Source organism: Palaemon carinicauda, chromosome 39, assembly GCF_036898095.1.
Source record: "Palaemon carinicauda isolate YSFRI2023 chromosome 39, ASM3689809v2, whole genome shotgun sequence".
Taxonomy (NCBI): Eukaryota; Metazoa; Arthropoda; class Malacostraca; order Decapoda; family Palaemonidae; genus Palaemon; species Palaemon carinicauda.
The window spans coordinates 42,280,629-42,303,025 of NC_090763.1; the positions used below are offsets into that span (position 1 = coordinate 42,280,629).

A 22,397-nucleotide genomic window follows, 5' to 3' on the forward strand; every position below is an offset into this window, starting at 1 on the left:
AACTTGGTTTGAAAAGTCTCATTTGGATATAGAATCTAATTTGTTACTTGTATGTAATTATATTTGTGTTACATTTAGTTTTAAAATTGTTGAAGATGAATTATGAATTTCTCACTAAACTATAAATGATTGGTGTTCATTTATTCGTGAGGTTATTGTCCAACCTAAGTACACACAGGGTTTTAGGATGTCTTATATTTTATATGGCTGTGTAAGGGGGGTCGCAAGGGGAGGGGGGCACTGCCCCTGTTAGGTAAGGGTACGGCTACTAGGTTAGGTTAGGTTAGGTTAGGTAAGGTAAGGTAAGATAAGGTAAGGTAGCTTTTTTAGGTTAGCTGGTGGCCTTGCTTATTGCTAATTCTACATGTGTCATTATTCGTATGTTATAACAGATTCTTTAATTCATTCCCCACACAAAAACCCAGGTTACCACTTGGAGTCCCCCAAGATAGGAAAGGTTACCAAATATGGTAAAAATACTGTTCTCCCTAAAAAAAGAGAAAGAAAGAAAAAAAGTCAGTACCAATTAATTCATCAAGAAATATATTATCAAAATCATTAGTGGCAGAGATATTATATAGCATTATCCACGTTTTAAGCTTAAGAGAAGTTGCACTGTGAGCAAATATATAAAATGTCCAGTCGAACAACTACGGAAGAAAATATCGATCAAGTGTTACAAGGAGTGGCAGCTGGGACCTCATCAAAAAATCATCCACCTTTGTCTACCTTAAGGAATCTAACTTGGGAGGTTCTAAATCGAAATTACACAAAAGGCGAAATAAAAAAATTCCGTAGTCAATTACAAATAAGTAGCATTTGGACGACTAAGGAATAACTAATTGAGAAACTGATGCTTTATTATTCGAGCTTACAGGGATCATCACTGGAAGCAGTAACAGCACACCAGGCAATGATCAAGAAGAGGAAAATGAACACCGAAGATATACAGAATTGAAGAAATTAGAAATTTGAAAAAATCGTAACAGAAACAACTGAAAACTTTTATGTAATTAACAATAACCTGAAAGAAAGGTACACAGAAATCCAAGAACTTGAAACTCTGGTTTCTATAGTAAAGGAGAAAATCAAAACACTGCAAGAAGCATTACAGAAAAGTGTCGAAAGAAGTGATGGCCATGGCGATAGACTTGGTCCTATTGTAGATGAAAAGAAAACGTTGCTTATCGGAGATTCGAATTTACAAGAAGTAAGAAAAAGTAACTTTAAAGAAAACACTTTAATTAGAACCTTCCCTGAAGCAAATATGTCTCTAATTAAGTCATGGATTAAGGAAAATCTTGATCACAACTTGAGCAAGTGTATTATCTATGGTGGTGCTCAGGACATTCTTGGAGAAAATGATGTATCAGAGATGGTTTTAGATGAAATTGGAGACATTGTCGCAGAGTTGAAAAGTAAAAATGAAGATATCAGAATTGAAATATGTTAGCTGGTTCCAACCTTGAAATCAGATGATCCCTCTAACAAAATTAATAATTTTGATATTAAGTTGCTTGGCTGGTGTCAAGACAACAGTGATATTTGCATTAGGACCCAGAGCTATTTCAAGCTTGGAGCGTGAGACATAGATGAAAACTTCTATGATAACAAAGATGTTCTGTCATATGATAATTTAAGTAGAATTGGAGCAATCAGGTTATTGGGTGCAATCGTATCCACATCTCAGGGTAGTATTGTTGGAGAAAACTGGAATGAGACTAAATGGACGACACACAAACAAAACAATGGTGGAAAAAGGTCTGGAATACAGAATAACTATGGAAATCACAATGTAAGAAACCATAGAAGCTTTAGATATACAAGTGATCTCAACCATTCAATGCCATATAAATTGAGAACTAGAAATAATAGGAGAGATCAAATTAAAAACGACGATTTTCAATATTACATAAACTGTGATTAAAGATTTGTTGCCAAAGAACATTCAACTATCACATTGTCTGTTTCGAAGTTAACCAACAAAAAACATTCTTTGCTAATGTTCGTTAGTTTCATACTTTTTGTTGTCTCATAAGGGGAATGTAACATATGTCGAGTCAAACGTTAATATATTTCACAGGCAAAAGAAAAATAAAATAATCTCAGGTAAAAGTTAGCCCTCCAACTAGAGGTACATTACGAGACAATTTCTGGGATGAGAATAAATTGGAAGATTTGGAGGAAATTACAGAGAGAGAGAGAGAGAGAGAGAGAGAGAGAGAGAGAGAGAGAGAGAGAGAGAGAGAGAGAGAGAGAGAGAGAGAGAGAGAGTAAAAATGCTAAGAATACAAAAAATCATAACTAATATTTGCTAATGGTCTGTTTGGTTGCAAATGCATAAAAGAGACTTAAAGCGTAAGATCGTGATACAGTGCACACGTAACTTTCAGAAAAAAATGAGACAACGCCTAGAAAGACTTGAGTCTTTTCAGGCACGTAACTGCAGCAGCATTTTCTTCCTCCTGATCTGCAGTAGTCAATTCTCCTCCCACCGCTCTCGTCGTCTAGGTCTCCGCCACCCCTTGCAATATGCAGTTGCTGTCAACCCCATAAAAAAACGCAATTTTACCTGAATTAAAAACAATAGCAACTGGACCCTACTAGAGGCGACGCCTAATTTTCGCGAAGGTTCTCCTTCATGTTTGCAGTTTATTGCTCGATTAGTTTTTTATAAAAGTGTCCTGTTGTGACAACACATTATTTTCGTTTTTATTATTATTATTATTACTTGCTAAGCTACAACCCTAGTTGGAAAACCAGGATGCTAAAAGCCCAGGGGTCTCCAACAGGAAAAATAGCCCAGTGAGGAAAGGAAACCAAGAAAAATAACATATTTTAAGAAGAGCAACAACATTAAAATAAATATCTCCTATATAAACTATAAAAACTTTAACAAAACAAGAGTTAGAAAAATAAGATAGAAGTGTGCCCGAGTGTACCCTCAAGCAGGAGAACTCTAACCCAAGACAGTGGAAGACCATGGTACAGAGGCTATGGCACTACCCAAGACTAGAAAACAACGGTTTGATTTTGGAGTGTCCTTCTCCTAGAAGAATTGCTTACCATAGCTAAAGAGTCTCTTCTTCCCTTGCAAAGAGGAAAGTGGCCACTGAACAATTACAGAGCAGTAAGAAGAATTGTTCGGTAATCTCAGTGTTGTCAGATGTATGATGACAGAGGAGATTATATAAAGAATAGGCCAGACTATTCGGTATGTATGTGTGAGCGTGTAGGCAAAGGGAAAATGAACTGTAACCAGAGAGAAGGATCTAATGTACTACTGTCTGGCCAGTTAAAAGACCCCATAATTATCTAGCGGTAGTATCTCAATGGGTGGCTGGTGCCCTGGAAAACCTACTACCTACCAAGTAAAAGGAGGGCCCATATTCCTCTTTGGTTTTCTCGTCATTTGATATCCTCTCAATTCGGACACTATGGAAGCCTCATCCCAGTTATGTCACCTACCCTTGAAAGAGTTGCAAAAATAAATGACAAATCAGGATGATCTATTAAGTAATTGTGGGTATTGACCATGGAAAATCTCATGGGGAAAATTAAAAGAAAAAGCTGATGATATCTTTTCAATACATTGGGTAAACTTGATGAAAGAACTTCTCGACCAAAAGAAAACAGCGCTTAGAAACTGTAACATCTAAGCTGCTCAATAATTTGTTGCCTTACACCTTATGAGGCTTGGCTATAAGAAGAGCATTTAGATGGCGGCATTGCGGGCCATTATTTTGAAAGAGGAACCTTTTGTTAAATATTACATTAAAGTGAAAAATTAATAACAACAAACATTTCCGTGTAAACCATTAAAGCAGGTATTACTTAAATGATTCATTTGTGAAACAAATTGCTTAAGTGTACTTCATTACTGTTCAATTTATATTATCAGTATTATTATTATTACAATCTAAACTATAACCCTAGTTGGAAAAGCAAGATGCTTTTAGCCCAAGAGCTCCAACAGAGAAAAATAGCCCAGTGAGGAAAGGAAACAAAGAAACTAATAAACTACAAGATAATTAAGAAACAATAAGAATAAAATATCTTAAGAATAGTAACAAAATTGAATTAGGTTTTTCATATATAAACTATATAAACTTGAAAACAAACAAGAGGAAGAGAAATAAGACTGAACAGCGGACTCAAGTGTACCCTCAAGCAAGAGAAATCTAATCCAAGACAGTGGAAAGCCACGGTACAGAGGCTACGGCACTATCCAAGATTAGAGAACAATTGTTTAATTTTGGAGTGTCTTTCTCTTACAAGAGCTGCTCTTCTACTCTTACCAAGAGGAAAGTAGCCACTAAACAATTACATTGCAGCTGTTAACCCCTTAAGAGAAGAAGAATTGTTTGGTAATAGCAGTGGTGTCAGGTGTATGAGGACAGAGGAAAATGTAAAAGGAATAGGCCAGACTATTCATTGTATATGTAGGCAAAGACAAAATGAACCATAACCAGAGAGAAAGATCCAATGCAGTACTGCCTGGTCAGTCAAAATACCCAAATATGTCTTTAGCGGCAGTATCTCAACGGGTGGCTGGTGCCCTAGCCAACCTACTACCCACAAAGAGTGATTCAATGCATGCATAATCATACACCAACAAAATAATTTTGTAAAGGACGAAACCTTTTTATACAAAATGAAAGTATGAGGAAATCGATCACGAGAAAGAGTGGTTTCGTTGAAATAGTAAATTACACGTCATACTAAGTTTGGAAATGAGCAGAGCAAGCAGTAAAGCATATTGCATCGTAAGTATTCAGTAAGCTCTTAAGTGTCGTGGTAACTTGAAAGTCTACGGGTCGATGTCAAACACAATACTACGATACAACCAAGTTCAATGTGAAAGTGAAACGAAGGACATTCCGTCGGACAACCCACATCACGGCATACAGAGTAAGCTCACATAACCGATATTTGTTATCCCTTATGTGTTATTCATGTTCCCTATTGTTTCCCGTAACCAGTGGTAGTAAACAACAATACATTTCAGGTAAGTTATAAGAAACGCAGGGTGATATACGAGAAACTTACATTATGGTTGTTGGATGCTCTGATTACAAGCTAAACTTGTCTTCATATTTGGCTGTCTGCTATGAGAAACTAGAAGAAGACTTGACCTCTCTCTCTCTCTCTCTCTCTCTCTCTCTCTCTCTCTCTCTCTCTCTCTCTCTCTCTCTTTCGTTTTATCATAATCGTAAAAATTTGTTTACACATTTACTTGGTACCTTAAACAGAGAGAGAGAGAGAGAGAGAGAGAGAGAGAGAGAGAGAGAGAGAGAGAGAGAGAGAGAGAGAGAGAGAGAGAGAGAGAGAACTGTCTTCTTTAGAAAAGGAGATGATATTAAAACTGAGAAGTCTGGGGCTACTACTGCTCATCACCCAACATGACGCGCCAGGAAGAAGTCACATCACAGATCCCTGGCGAAAAACTTTTAGCATTTTATGACAGTTGCGCAACTATGAAAATCTTAGGATTCCTTCAAAGCAATGACCTCGCGGTGCTTCAAAAACCGCGAACACGATGCCCTGCATTAAAGATTCTGCAAAGATATGAGAGAGAGAGAGAGAGAGAGAGAGAGAGAGAGAGAGAGAGAGAGAGAGAGAGCATAAATTTTGACCAGGGTATAAGGAGCTCTATTACTAAATTATTTTTATAAATTGATGATGTAGTTGTACTATGCTCGGAGTAACTTGCTTGCTTCTGATTGGCTGTACTTCAGCTTGTCTAAATTCATGAGTTTTCTGTACAGACAATTATGATAAAAATATACTGCTAAATAGTACGTTAACAGGTGTTATTATGAATGTTATATAAATGTTTGTTAAATTAATTGTAAATAAGACGAACCTATATATTTACTTAGCGTGATTATATATTAATTAATTTATTTCGAATAAACATCGAAGGTGATGTCTTGGAACAATTTTCCAAATACAGACATAGCAATTTTGTTTATTTCTAACTTTAATTATATCATAATTATTACTAAAATAATTATCAGAATTTTATAGCCGATTTAGAAAGTAAAATAATCATGAGGTACATAAAAAACATATGATAAGTAGTGGGGCTCTCAGTAGAGAGCTGACGTCCACTGCGGTAGCTTACTTCTCGACCTTTTGCTCAACCTTAACCTTTGATCTTAACTTGTGTTAATTGGCGTGGATTTTTATACACTCCATTATGAACCAAATTTGAAGTTTCTGTGACAAGGATGTCCAAACTAATGGCTGTTTACGTTATTGAACGTTTTGCTCATGCGTGACCTTGACCTGTAACCTTCCAAAATTTAATCATTTCCAGCTCTTTATATAACAGTTAATCCCTGAAAATTTCAGGACTCTAAAATTAAAATTTTGGCCAGAAGCACTTCATAAACAAACACGTACACAAACAAATACAAGCAGGGGGTAAAACATAACATCCTTCCAACTTCGTTGGCGGAGATAATAAACAGCTTTATGTGGTATACGGGGTTCCTTTCGAGTGGAAGGGACAGCCACTACAGTAACCTTCGTCCTGCCACACCACATGCACGCTCGAGGCATGGCTTACCCTTCAACGGAGGACAGAGATTCTTCAAGTAACGATGAAGAACATTTCCATGCCAATGGTCGTCTTGTGTCGGGCTGTAACCTCACCAGCCAGAGACTTAATATAATATTGAATGTATTAAAATTTTTCACGTTTGGGGCTGGGATATTCAAATCTGTAAAGGATATTACAAAGGCTACATGGAAGGGGGACAAAATTAACCAATTCAACCTAAGCTTCTTAAACATAAATATAGCACAGAAAACAGTAGAACAGTATTCTGGCATTAACGAAACAAACAGTTCAATTTAATATGTTTTCCAAAATGTTTTCGTTATATTAAATATATTTCTAGCAAATTAATTGTAAACATGTTTGAGATAGAAAACTATGAAATGAAAACTGGAGGCCAAGGTCACCTCAGTGGGATGTAGCCAAGGGGTGTTTGCATCCATTTTATGTCCACAAAATTACCCACCTGATTTTGATAGTGGACCACCTTGGACACATTTTTAGCGAGGGTGTTTGTTCTGAAACCCGGCAGTAATGGAGATATTCACTAGTTTGTTAGAAATGCTCTGATGCAAAATCGCTCCAAAAGTTAGGGGTACGGGAAATTAAAATTAACACAACATTGCACACAATTAACCTATGGTTTTGTGTTGGTGCTTAAATTGAAGATAGTTTAGTTATCTACAACATGAAAACAAGTTCAAGGTCATCAGATGAAAGTCAAGGTCACCAGAGGTCAAAGTGTGACGTAATTTTACTTATGCTTGAAATTAAGACTTTCTTTCATTTGAAGGCCAACAAAAAACTCATGATGATATAACTGTTTATTTGAATGCACATCTGAATACCATACAATATCAGGTAATTTTAGAAAAAGGATTGAAGTCTCTAACACAATAGTAGTCCTTTGAGGTTGAGTTGAAAATAGCGAAAATTGGCAAAATTTCTCAATTGCATCCCTTACCCACCTGGTTTTGATAGTGGACCTCATTGGACACAATTTTAGTTGGGGTGTTTGTTCTGAAACCCGGTAGTAATGGAGATATTTACTAGTTTGTTAGAATTTGATTACTTTAATTTTGTAACAATTTGTAATTTTAATATTTAATTTATCAAAAAACCATTTTTAGCAAAAATATCTTAGCTAGTATCGTTGAATTATAATACCAAGGCAAAAAAGTAAACCATACACTTTTCCTATATGTGACCGATTAAGGGTTAATGCTCTTTTTTTTCTTTTCAGGACTGACGAGTACATAGGGACATCATCAAGTATGGCGGATATCCCAAGAAAACGGAGACGGACAGCTTCACCGATAGCCTACCTAGCCAATCCACTAATCCTGAGAGGTGCATCATATGCCAAAGAGATGAACCCAACCTTAATACATCAAGGACAGAGAATGGCAGATTAGCAGTAATCCAAGCTGCTGGAATTAGAGGGGACTGTGTGTTAGAGAGACTGAATCATGTTGATCAGGCGAAGTTTGTCTACCTTGTTAATAATGATTGCTACAAACGGTAAACACACAAAAGGAATCTTGAGAGATTGCAGCTGGCAGCAACATCTGACGCAGGTGCACAGCAGAATACCTCATCTGGTGGTCAGATGAGGAGACGTTCCTCAACTGCAGCACGGGATCCAGCATCACGTGCAGAAAATGTAGACATCTTCTCCAAGCCGTGCTTCATATGTGGCCATGTAAAACACAACAATGTATACAAGAAGTGGCGAATCTCGGAGGAAGACCGTGCAAAGTCCTTCCTGAGAGCTGCACTGTCTCTTCAGGATGAAGTATAAACGCGAACCAGTGACTTGCAAGATGCAGATGCTGTGTTTGGGGCAGATTTGTACTGTCACAATGACTGCATCCGCAAATATATCTTGAAAGGAGAAAGGCAGTCCTCCAAGTCTGCGTTGCCGTCCATTGGTCAAAAGAAGCTGGATATATTTGCAGATGTAATGAAGAACATTGAACCAGGTTTGAACTCTGGGAGGTGCTACAACTTGTCATATGTATCTGATAGTTGCAATAAAGTGGTACAGAGTGGTGATCAAGATGTCACTGCCTTCAGAAACAGGGATGTGAAACTGTATTTGCTAAATATGTGTGGTAATGATGTGTCATTCTTCACCCCTCAAAGTGCAAAGGCCCCTACAATCTTCTTCAAGAATAGTGCTGTAGATAGTATGCCACAACACTCTGATAGGGAAATGACTTCAGATATACTAAAACAGTGTGGTTTATTGGTAAGGAATTGTTTCTTGAAAGAGGACTTTGAGCTCAATGACAAATTTTGTGACGTCAATGAACTTGAGAAAGCGTACAGAGACATAGCAATTCCAGATGAAGTTGCCGAAGTGTTCTCAACATTGTTTGACTTTGATGTGAAGTGCAATTACAATGACCCTGACAACTCACAGCATAAAAACCTGGATGACTGTGACTTTTCTGATGGAAAAATGAGAAAAATACTCTCTGTTTATCAGGTCATGTTTTACATAGTGAACAATGGTAGAAAGTGCACTCCTCTGCACATGCTGAACTCAGAAGCAATATACAATGCTTGCAGGTCAAAAACTCTCATCTCAAGTTTCAATCGGTTTGGACTTGCAACCAGTTATGATGAGGTTCTTCGCTATCATTGTGATATGGCTTCATATATCACTGAATCAAATCGGGGTCAGGTCCCTCTTCCCCTGCAGTACAAATCAGTGGTGTTGTCACACCCAGCAGAGAACTTCTGGTGAATTATGAGTTCAATCTCCCAGCAACTCAAAGTTCTGAAGCCTTGGTTGATGAAATAATTAGGTATGTCAAAGAACATGACAATCCTGTGAGATCTTCTGCGCAGAAGAGTAAGGATGATGTAAAGACCCTACACAATATCATATCACAGGAATTAATGCCACAGGAAATCCGTAATGATCTTCTGCAGTTCGATGCTACATGCAAGGCACTCTATGAGACCTTTCGGACTGAGCGATTTGTGACAAGACAACGTTTAATCTCTGACACCATCCACCGCCGAAATCTGAAAACATTTAAAAGCAACACAGCAGCAAAGCACACTCGCCAAACAAAAGCCAAAGAGAACCAGAAGCAGTTGGCGGAAACTCAGAAGATCTTTGACATTGCCAGAGTGCGAGGGTATGACTTACAAGACCTGCTCACTTATGACCTGATCGACACAAACTATCTCTTCGACTCAGAAGGGCTAATGGTCAAACCAAACAAAAGTGACCTCTGCCATGAATTGGAGAAGTTGCTTGATGCAAAGGACTACCTGCAGCCACCAGCATGGACACCTGCGAATACTGCTGCAATTGTGGATGTCATGGGTTACTTGCGTCGAATGCGAACGGTTAATATCAATACCTTTGGTGATCTCTGCACAAATTTTCTGGGTTATGTGCATGGCCTTTGCAACAATGCAAATCGTATCGACTTTGTGTTTGACACATATATTGAGGGCTCAGTTAAAGACAGTGAACGAGCAAGGAGATGTAAAAATAGTGCAATTGACCTGAATGATATGTCACCTGGAACACCATTACCAGTCACCATGGAATCATTCTGGGCTTCATCTATGAACAAAGCAAAGCTCCCAGGGTTAATTCGGGAGCACATTTTGGAGAACCCAATGCAAACAGCAGACATAGTGGTGAGTGCATTTGGACTTAGTGAAACCAAACCATGCAGAGGTGTTTTTAATGATATCAGCATCCAACTGCCTGAACTAAATCACAGAATTGAAGAGGCCGACGTGAGAATGATCCCACATGCCCTGCATGCTGTCAAGGGTGCAGCTTCAAGAATCATCTTAATGTCAAATGACACAGATGTCCTGGTACTTGGACTTCATTACTGGAATCTCTTGAGAGGTTATGGCCTCAAAGAACTGTGGATAAGAGCAGGTGTGGGAAATGCAACCAGACACATACCACTGCATACCTTGGCAGAGAAGATGGACCCTGAGATCCGCAAAGTCATACTACCACTCCATCACCTTACTGGTTGTGATTCATCAAGCAAATTTGGAACTAAATCTTCTGGTTTGAAAGCAAAGCCTGCTCAATATCTCTGTGAATTTGGGAAGGATCCAACCAATATTGACTTTGCGGCAGTTGAAGAGTATCTTGTGAACGTCTTCAAATCTGGAACACCATGTAAATCAATGGACCAGCTGAGGCATCATCTCTACCATCACAGCAAGAAGACCATATTAGACCTTCCTCCAACTAGTCGCTCAGTTAAAGGACACATACTTCGAGCATTCTATGGGACATACTTGCAGTTACACTGCCTTGACAATGCAGAACTAAACCCGTGCGAGTTTGGCTTCTATCAGGATTACTGTGCTCTGCTGCCCGAGAGAATGCAGTTATTGCTTCCAAATGATTTTCCACTCCCATGCAAATGTTCTGCCTGTGCTACCCAGCGCTATCCTTGCAGACAAAATCAAATTACATGTTCCCCCTACTGCAGCTGCCAGTCAAACAACACAGGCTGTAGAAATCCGGGATCATAGAATCGTTTCACTAGTAAATAGGTTTCATGCATGCAACTGATATTCTTCTAAAATGTTGGTGTAAAGGTTGATGGAAAATGATTTTTGTACCCTTCTTATCATATCTGTTAAGTTAAATGATGTTCCTGTGCATTGCCGTATGTCTGTCTTTTGCATGTATGTAATTGGCAAAAGTTGCCGATTTTCGCTATTTTCAACTCAACCTCAAAGGACTACTATTTGTGTTAGAGACTTCAATTCTTTTTCTAAAATTACCTGATATTGTATGGTATTCAGATGTGCATTCAAATAAACAGTTATATCATCATGAGTTTTTTTGTTGGCCTTCAAATGAAAGAAAGTCTTAATTTCAAGCATAAGTAAAATTACGTCACACTTTGACCTCTGGTGACCTTGACTTTCATCTGATGACCTTGAACTTGTTTTCATGTTGTAGATAACTAAACTAGCTTCAATTTAAGCACCAACACAAAACCATAGGCTAATTGTGTGCAATGTTGTGTTAATTTTAATTTCCCGTACCCCTAACTTTTGGATCGATTTTGCATCAGAGCATTTCTAACAAACTAGTGAATATCTCCATTACTGCCGGGTTTCAGAACAAACACCCTCGCTAAAAATGTGTCCAAGGTGGTCCACTATCAGAATCAGGTGGGTAATTTTGTGGACATAAAAGGGATGCAAACACCCCCTTGGCTCCAGGACTAATGGTCTGTTTCTGAGATTCCATTCATATTCTCTCTCTCTCTCTCTCTCTCTCTCTCTCTCTCTCTCTCTCTCTCTCTCTCTCTCTCTCCAGGGCAACAATATCGTCGTCCATTGTTATGATCATTAAACACATGGGATTATGATCCATATCTCAATATAACATTCAAAGGACTAAATTTACTTTCTCACCTTCCTTCGAAACTTCATCATTAAAAGGTCATTACAGATCGAGTTAACCTAAGCATTGCCAAATTTAGATGGTTGTTGATGCCTAAGTAGGTAATATTCAGGGGAACACCAGCTCTAAAGACTCCTGTGAACACTTTGAACACCCATCTGGCGCTAAAAAAAAACTCACTACATCAGTGCTATGTAAAGATGCAACTAACCTTTATGTGTATACTAGTGTACTTGAATAGTCAAAAATGACGTCTAACTGTTTAGATAGATATGCACACCCTTCCATCCTTCCCTAACTACAACCCACTGGTTTAGCAATCTGTGGGAGTGTGTGGTTTCCGAGTATACCTCTTGGATACACCCTGTCACCAGGGATTGACTATTACTTCTCCCCCTCAACGTGACAGTAAATTATACACACACACACACACACACACACACATATATATATATATATATATATATATATATATATATATATATATATATATATATATATGTATATATATATATATATATATATATATATATATATATATATATATATATATATATATTTATAATTAATGGCATTTTCGCTTCTAGAAAGCTTGAGGTTTAGCAGAAAGGCGAAAGAAAGCAGATACTTCAGCATTTGGACAGTTTATTGGCTAAGCTTTCGGGAACAACATTTCCCATCATCGGAGCTAAAAAAGGAATGTAAAACACATATCAATAGACATTACGTTAGTCAATGAAATTCTGTTAAAAAGGCAAGAATTATAACAAATAAATCGAAATACTTAAAAAATGAAGTTGAGGAAATATACTAAAAAATAATAAATTAAACCATATAAATCAAATTAAAAATTGAAACATTAAAACATTAAATGAATGCTATAGGAAAAGAGCAATTTGTTCTGATTTTGATATTGCTCTTTTCCTATAGCATTCATTTAATGTTTTAATGTTTCAATTTTTAATTTGATTTATATGGTTTAATTTATTATTTTTTAGTATATTTCCTCAACTTCATTTTTTAAGTATTTCGATTTATTTGTTATAATTCTTGCCTTTTTAACAGAATTTCATTGACTAACGTAATGTCTATTGATATGTGTTTTACATTCCTTTTTTAGCTCCGATGATGGGAAATGTTGTTCCCGAAAGCTTAGCCAATAAACTGTCCAAATGCTGAAGTATCTGCTTTCTTTCGCCTTTCTGCTATATATTTATATATATATTCATATATATATATATATATATATATATATATATATATATATATATATATATATATATATATATATATATATATAGTCAGACACTTTCTCTTTATTATAAAGGGAAGACGAGCGGCAGTGACGGGATATGAAGCAAGGTCAACCAGTTGGTCAGTTCAAAGATCAAACATTTGATTCGTATTTGAGATGTTTATGGAGTTGCGTTGCAAAACGGAGGAAATTAAAATGAGCATTTACATGCGGTCAGGTACAAAGGAAGCACAGAGGCTATTTCTGGAAATAATGACGCTAAGCCGCGTGATCATTATGACCTTCAAACGAAACTTGGATAAAGAATGTGCATAAAAAAATGTACAAATCACCAACACATGATAAAGAAAAGTTATTCGTATTTATACCAAGCATCACGACACATGATAACTGCGATTTCTTCGGCTTAAAGGAATTTAAGACTTTGGGATATCTTACACGAGCACATGATTAGGCAGGAATCTTCATCCTGTCACCCAATATTTGTACAAAGTATCCAAAATTCTCACATATCTGTGCCATTGATTAACACACATTAGCCACCCATTTTTGTACCACAAAACTAAAATAAATGGAAAAGATATTGTTTATCCGGGGAAGTTTGCCTAAAGGAAACTAGTTCAAAATGCTATTTTAAATGAGAAGTTACTCGTGTGACACCATTATAAACTAACCAACGTATGAGCACATACACACAAACACAATAAACAAATTTCCCAACTTTGACGAGGAAAGAACAACTCGATTAACCTACTGAACTACCAAGCGAAGAAGGCCGCTAACCTCGACTTTGGTGATGTACCGAATGTTAGTCACAGGTCTGGTTGAATAGCAGAAATACTCGTAGAAAAAAATAACGGAAAGACCCGATATCTAAAATAAAAGTTTGGAGAAGGGTAGTTACATTGCTCCGCTAACTGCCCGGTATCATTACAACCTACAGTCACAATGCACTTTTGGATCTTCAGTTTCCAGAGCATTTATTCTACAGAACGCTGACCAAGCAATTCCTTTTTAATTCAAGTCAAGAATTGAAAAGAAAAGGCAAACAGACAAATGTATACGCAAGATTTAATAAAAATAAATTAAGGAACTTCTAATTCGAGATTATTAACCCCAGAAAACCCATTCAGATTTGAGAATTGAGTGAAAATTTCATATGATTTGTGTAACCACCAAATTTTCTGATTAAGAGTGGGGAGATTGACCTGCACTGATGACTCCCCTATGCATTAATTTTACAGAGAAAAAAATGTAATTAACAAAAAATAGGCTGTGCGACTTGAATGGGTTTCCATGAACAAAATTACAATTGTTGGTTAAGCTTTTTAAGCTTGCTTCAAGCTTAAACCTTCCTGAAATCCCCCTGGATCATGATCGCTGCAAAATTATGGGAGAGACGAAGAGATAATGTCTTAATGTCTATCTCTTATCATCGCAAAATTACCCGACAGAGACGAAGAGATAATATCTTAATGTCTATCTCTCATCATCGCAGATTTTTTTTTTATTAAAGAAATTGCAGATGACGACACACAACTTAGCTATAATCCACCGATTTCAGAAGTTCCTGAATAATGGAGATCCTACGACGTTTTTATGCCCCCTGTGGCCGCGGGGACATAAAAACAATTAGAATAGCGCCAACATTATCCCTGCGTGTCGTAAGAGGCGACTAAAAGAGACGGGACGAGGGGGCTGGGAACCCCCTCTCCTGTATGAAAATCCTGTGAGACATCATCAAAGAGATGGAACTGGGGGGAGAGTGACTGCTCCCCGCACTCTAGTTTTGGGGTGTTTGAATGTCCGTGGATGTAGTACGATAGAGAGTAAAAGATGTGAGATTGGAAGTATGTTTAGAAGTAGAAGGATGGATGTATTGGCCTTGTGTGAGACAAAGATGAAAGGAAAGGGTGAAGTGATGTTTGGTGAAATGTCTGGTAGAGTGTCTGGGATTGAAAGGGGAAGAGCGAGAGAGGGTGTGGCTTTATTGCTGAGTGAATGGATGACAGGTAAAGTAGTGGAATGGAAGGAGATATCATCTAGGTTAATGTGGGTAAGGGTTAGGTTGGGTAGGGAATGTTGGGCGTTTGTCAGTGCGTATGGGCCAGGTAGTGAGAAAAGTGAAGAAGAGCGGAATGAGTTCTGGATTGAATTAACTAGGTGTGTAGAAGGACTGGGTAGAAGGAATTATGTAGTTGGCATGGGTGACTTAAATGCTAGAGTGGGCGCTGGAGAGGTAGAAGGTGTCATTGGGAAGTATGGCGTACCAGGTGAAAATGAGAGTGGTGAGAGACTGGTAGATATGTGTGTTGAACAAGAGATGGTAATAAGTGCTAGCTTTTTTAAAAAGAAAGATAAAAATAAGTATACATGGGTAAGAGTGGCAAATGGAAGAGTAGTAGAAAGGGCATTAATGGATTATGTGTTGATAACTGAAAGAATGTTTGAAAGATTGAAAGACGTGCACGTGTTTAGGGGTATGGCTAACGGTATGTCTGATCATTTTTTGGTGGAAGGAAAATTAGTTGTAGCAAAAGAGTGGGGGAATAGAGTTGGTGGATGTAAAGGGAGCTAGTGAGGGTTGAAGAGCTAATAAAACCGGGGGTAAAAGTAAATATCAGGAAAGGTTGAAAATGGCATATGACGAGGTGAGAGTAAGAAAAACTGGTAACTTAGAGGAGGAGTGGAAGTTAGCAAAAGAAAATTTTGTTGGGATTGCAAGTGATGTATGTGGCAAGAAGGTTGTTGGAGGTAGCATGAGGAAGGGCAGTGAATGGTGGAATGAAGGAGTGAAGGTAAAAGTGGAAGAGAAAAAGAGGACTTTGAAGAGTGGGTGCAGAGTAATAGTATAGAGAAGTATGAAAAATATAGAGAGAAAAATGTGGAAGTAAAGCGCAAGAATTGAAGAGACAGTGAAAGATGGAAATGGAAGGTTGTTAAAAGGAGAGGAGGCAAGGAAAAGGTGGGCGGAATATTTTGAAAGTTTGCTGAATGTTGAGGATAATAGGGAGGCAGATAAAATTGCTGTTCCAGGTGTTGAGGTGCCACTGATGGGAGATGAGAATGAGAGAGAGATTACAATAGAGGAAGTGAGGAGAGCACTAGATGAAACGAGAGTAGGAAAAGCATCTGGTATGGATGGTGTGAAAGCTGAGATGTTGAAGGAAGGGGGTGTGACTGTACTTGAATGGTTGGTGAGATTGTTTAATATGTGTTTTGTGTTGTCAATGGTACCAGTAGATTGGGTTTGTGCATGTATTGTACCACTATATAAGGGTAAGGGAGATGTGCATGAGTGTTGTAATTCAAGAGGTATTAGTTTGTTGAGTATGGTTGGAAAAGTATATGGTAGAGTAATGATTAATAGGATTAAGGATAAAACAGAGAATGCAATCTTAGAAGTACAGGGTGGTTTTAGAAGAGGTAGGGGTTGTATGAATCAGATTTTTACAGTTAGGCAGATATGCGAGAAATATTTAGCAAAAGGTAAGGAGGTGTATGTTGCGTTTATGGATCTGGAGAACGCATATGATAGAGTTGATAGGGAAGCAATGTGGAATGTGATGAGGTTATATGGAGTTAGTGGAAGGTTGTTGCAAGCAGTGAAAAGTTTCTACAAAGGTAGTAAAGTATGTGTTAGAATAGGAAATGAAGTGAGTGATTGGTTTCCGGTGAGAGTGGGGCTGAGACAGGGATGTGTGATGTCGCCGTGGTTGTTTAACTTGTATGTTGATGGAGTGGTGAGAGAGGTGAATGCTCGAGTGCTTGGACGAGGATTAAAACTGGTAGGCGAGAATGATCATGAATGGAGGGAAATCAGTTGTTGTTTGCGGATGATACGGTACTGGTAGCAGACACAGAAGAGAAGCTTGACCGACTAGTGACAGAATTTGGAAGGGTGTGTGAGAGAAGGAAGTTGAGAGTTAGTGGGTAAGAGTAAGTTATGAGATGTACGAGAAGGGAAGGTGGTGCAAGGTTGAATGTCATGTTGAATGGAGAGTTGCTTGAGGAGGTGGATCAGTTTAAGTACTTGGGGTCTGTTGTTGCAGCAAATGGTGGAGTGGAAGCAGATGTGCATCAGAGAGTGAATGAAGGTTGCTAAGTGTTGGGGGCAGTTAAGGGAGTAGTAAAAAATAGAGGGTTGGGCATGAATGTAAAGAGAGTTCTATATGAGAAAGTGATTGTACCAACTGTGATGTATGGATCGGAGTTGTGGGGAATGAAAGTGATGGAGAGACAGAAATTGAATGTGTTTGAGATGAAGTGTCTAAGGAGTATGGCTGGTGTATCTCAAGTAGATAGGGTTAGGAACGAAGTGGTGAGGGTGGGAACGGGTGTAAGAAATGAGTTAGCGCTAGAGTGGATATGAATGTGTTGAGGTGGTGGTTTGGCCATGTTGAGAGAACGGAAAATGGCTGTCTGCTAAAGAAGGTGATGAATGCAAGAGTTGATGGGAGACGTGCAAGAGGAAGGCCAAGGTTTGGGTGGATGGATGGTGTGAAGAAAGCTCTGAGTGATAGGAGGATAGATGTGAGAGAGGCAAGAGAGCGTGCTAGAAATAGGAATGAATGGCGAGCGATTGTGACGCAGTTCCGGTAGGCCCTGCTGCTTCCTCCAGTGCCTTAGATGACCGCGGAGGTAGCAGTAGTAGGGGATTCAGCATTATGAAGCTTCATCTGTGGTGGATAATGTGGGAGGTTAGGCTGTGGCACCCTAGCAGTACCAGCTGAACTCGGCTGAGTCCCTGGTTAGGCTGAAAGAACGTAGAGAGTAGAGGTCCCCTTTTTTGTTTTGTTTTATTGTTGATTTCGGCTAACCCCCAAAATTGGGGGAAATGCCTTTGGTACATATATGTATGTATGTACGACGTTATCAACTATGAACAGCTAAGGGAAAAGTAATTTTGACCCTGTGTATTTACTATAATCAACATTTCAGATTTATAATGTATTTCATAGAAAAATTATGCCCTATTCCATTACATTAGTGAGAGTCTTCACATCTTGGCTTACTGAGAGAGAGAGAGAGAGAGAGAGAGAGAGAGAGAGAGAGAGAGAGAGAGAGAGAGAGAGAGAGAGAGAGAGAGAGAATTTGAATGGGTCCTAGTCTTAAATGATCCAAAATGGCCATCAATCTGAAAGTAAAAATCTAAAATGGACCGCACATTAAAAAAAGAGAATCATTGCTGCAAATATTTAGTTTTATGGGCTACTCGGAAAATGTGAAATTCTTTGAGGTCTAAGAATAAGACACAAAGAAAACCACGAACGCCTAAAAAGAAAAACTTAAAAAGGATCTAATTTTTGGAGCTCCACAAGAGGACTTGTCTCGTATTTTAGTGTCGTAAATTATAATTTTTCCAGGACATTTCCTCGCAAATGAGATTAAATCAAAGAATAATCTTTGAAATGATTTTATCCTTGATCACAAAATATATCCATATTTCAAAGCCTCATTTTCAATTTTATATTCATCCCCCTAAATTCCCAAAGCAGAGAATATATGCATTTATAAATGAAGGTATCGGTAATTGGGTCGACAGTGAGAAATACTTAAAGAAAAAAAAATAGAAAAAGCCCCAGACTCCCTTGTGATACCACCTCTGTATTAGAGGAGCACTTGCAAGGGAATAGCCCGGTCGATGATGTTATTTGGAGGTTGTTCTCCTCTCTCTCTCTCTCTCTCTCTCTCTCTCTCTCTCTCTCTCTCTCTCTCTCCTCTCCCTCTCTCTCTCTCTCTCTCTCTCTCTCTCTCTCTCTCTCTCTCTCAAAATTGTTGTGAGACTACTAAGTTTTCCTTCGAGATAATTTTCTAAAATCTTTTATACTTTACTTTTATTACCAGAAATGTATAATGGCAGAAAATTATCTACATTTCAAGACTGACGAAACAATTTGACCAAGGCACCAGCCACCCGTTAACATATTACCGCTAGAGTGTTATTGGGTCATTTGACTGGCAAAGTGGGTACATCATTAGATCCTTCTCTGGTTTACGCGTCATTTTTTCTATGCCTAAACATTCACCGAATCATATGCCCTATTCTTTAAGCATTCTTATCTTTCTTCACGCATCTGACAACACTAAGAGATAACTAAAAATAGTTCTTCTTCAATCAACAGGTTAACTATTGCACTGTAATGGTTCAGTGGCTACTTTCCACTTGGTAAGGGTAGAAGAGACTTTTACCTATGGTAAGCAGCTCTTTTAGGAGAAGGACACTCGGAAATCAAACGATTGTTCTCTAGTCATAGGTAGTGTCATAGGTCCTGTACCATGGTCTTCCACTGGCTTGGGTTAGAATTCTCTTCTTGTATGTACTCTCAGGCACGCTATCCTATTGTTCCCTTATTTCCTTTTCTTACTGGGCTATTTTTCCTGTTGGAGCCTTTGGCTAATATCATCCTGCTTTTCCAACTAGGGTTATAGCTAAGCTAGTGATAATAGTAATATTCGAATTATCAAAGTCCAATTTTGGATAAAATAAAATGCAAAATAAAAACCTCAAGCATCTTGGCTGATGGGGTCAGACTACGATTAATATAACGAAAATCTTTCATTCTCTCAAATACATTTCCAAATAGTATTCTATGATACTTTTATGAACTTCAAAGACATTATTCTTTTTAGCTCTAACTACAAACATATATTTATTAGCTTGTGAAATATATGGAAACTTCTAAAGAAGGTTCAGGAATCCCGCAAAATCCTTATCTGAAGTGGATGACAAAGTAAGTTTCTTTTTTGTGCATTTTCTTGGACTAATTACTCTTTCACGTGAAAAAGAAAAAAATTTAAATTTTAAATTCTATAATATACCTTTTTGAATCTGGCCCTATATCTGAAGCTATAACTGAAATCAATAACTTGATCTCTCTCTCTCTCTCTCTCTCTCTCTCTCTCTCCTCTCTCTCTCTCTCTCTCCTCTCCTCTCTCTCTCTCTCTCTCTCAGTTAATAATACATTTACAACTAAAAAGACAACAACAAAAATCCCACGTGTCAATAGTATTGAAGCACTAACTTGCATTTACTGTTAATATGAGAAAAACTAGCTAGAAGCAATTAGACTACGCTAAAGACGAGAAAAAAACAGAAATGTAAGCACCTGCTAAGTTAGTATTTAATTAGGTAGCTAAATTATAATGCTGGCGCCATTAATCGCTAAGTGTTCTGTGACTTTAACCTTGAGGAGAGAGAGAGAGAGAGAGAGAGAGAGAGAGAGAGGAGAGAGAGAGAGAGAGAGAGACGAGAGAGAGAGAGAGAGAGAAGGATGGGGGGGGTCTGTTCAGAGCTATTAAGCCAAATTGTATAATGCATAAAGATAATACTCTTAAAATAGATTCAGTATTAAAGGCGAAATTTAAAATTTACAAAATCTTAAAGATCTCATTATAAGAAATGTCACCATTGCTGCATCATTTCTCTCGATAAATCACATTCTTGCATATATTTACTAAAACAACAGTTAAAATAAGTCAAAACAAAAGTCCCACGGAAGTAAGAGTTTGTTTTTCGTTGTAACAACTTCACAGTGTTTCGGCTAAATGTATACGTTATTCCCAAATGTTTCTCGGAGTTAGAAGGATAACATTCCCTCTTATTTGTACTTGTATTTCGTCCCAGTGAAGATTTCCCTGGATCCCAATTCCCCACTTGAGCTATCTGCTGACTAAAGACCTCTTGTGTACCAAAAGTCCAATTCTGGTCGAAAACTTTTTATGTCAACTAAAATTGGAAGTGTCGCTAACATCAATCTGGATCTATCAGAACTCGACAGCCAAGCAAGAGTAATGAGGAGGCCGAGGAAGAGATGGAGTAGGAAGAAGAAGAAGAAGAAGAAGAAGAAGAAGAGAAGAGGAGGAGGAGGAGGAGGAGGAGGAGGAGGAGGAGAAGGAAGAGGAGGAAGAGGAGGAAAAGGAAGAGGAAAATTAGGAAGAGGAGGAAAAGAAGCAGGAGGAGGAAGAGGAGGAGAAGGAAAGGAAGAGGAAAAGGAGAGGGAAGAGGAGGAGAAAGAGGAGAAGGAAGAGAAGAAAGAGGAAGAGGAAGAGGAAGAGGAGGAGGAAGAGGAGGAGGAAGAAGGAGAGGAGGAGGATGAAGAGGAAGAGGAAACTTAGGAAAAGGAGGAGCAGAAGGAGGAATAGGAAGAGAAAGAGGAGGAGGAAGAGAAGGAAGAGAAAGAGGAAGAGGAGGCGGAAGAGGAGGAGGAAAGGAGGAGGAAGAGGAGGTGGAGGAGGAAGAGGATGTGGAAGAGGGAGAAGTGAAGGAGGAGGAAGAGGAGGAGGAGGAGGAGGAAGAGGAAAAGGAAGAGGAGGAGGAAGAGGAGGAGGAAGAGGAAGTGGAAGAGGAGCAGGAAAAGGAGGAGAAGGAAGAGGAGGAGGAAGAGGAGGAGTAGGAAGAGGAACAGGAAGAAGAGGAGTGAGAGGAGGAAAAGTAGGAAGAGGAAGAGGAAGAGGAAGAAGGAGAGGAGGAGTAAGATGAGGAGGAGGAGGAAGAGGAAGAGGGAAAGGTAGAGGAGGAGGAGGACGACGAGGAAGAGGGGGAAGAGGAGGAGGAGGAGGAGGAGAATCAGAAGCAGCAGCAGCAGGAAGAGGAGGAAGAGGAAGAAGAAGTGGAAGTGGAGGAGGAGGAGGAGGAGGAAGAGGATAAGGAGGAGGAGGTGGAGGAGGAGGATCAAGAGGAGGAAGAGGAAGAGGAATAGGAGGAAGAGGTGGAAGAGGAAGAAGAGGAGGAGGATGATGAGGATATAATAATAATGATAATAATAATAATAATAATTCTTTATTTCCAATATTTACATTGGGTATTCATAAAATATAAGGCTACAATTAGTAAAGTCATCTTACAAATAGTTCAAATATTTGTTATTTTTAGACATACAAAAGTTGTTATAAGAATCAACAAATCGGCTAAAACTTTGTAATTGAAATAATTCATCAGTAATAAAAGAATATCATGAAATCAGAAAGTATTTATTTAGAATATAGTGAGTAAAAATTACTCTTGCCGAATAATGAAATACATTGTCATAGACCACATAAGTTGTGTTAAAAACAAGTCATGCACAAATCATATTAAAATAACACATAGTAATCTAGGAGGAGGAGGAAGAGTAAGAGGAGGACGAGGAAGAGAAGGAAAAGGAAAAGGAAGAGAA

General features: G+C 38.3%; 1 pseudogene; it reads left to right on the forward strand.

Moving 5' to 3' along the window:
* Nucleotides 1–1,267: 1,267 nt before the first annotated feature.
* The window catches only part of LOC137631369 (golgin subfamily A member 6-like protein 26), a 105,979-nt pseudogene continuing 84,849 nt past the window's right edge, over nucleotides 1,268–22,397 (forward strand).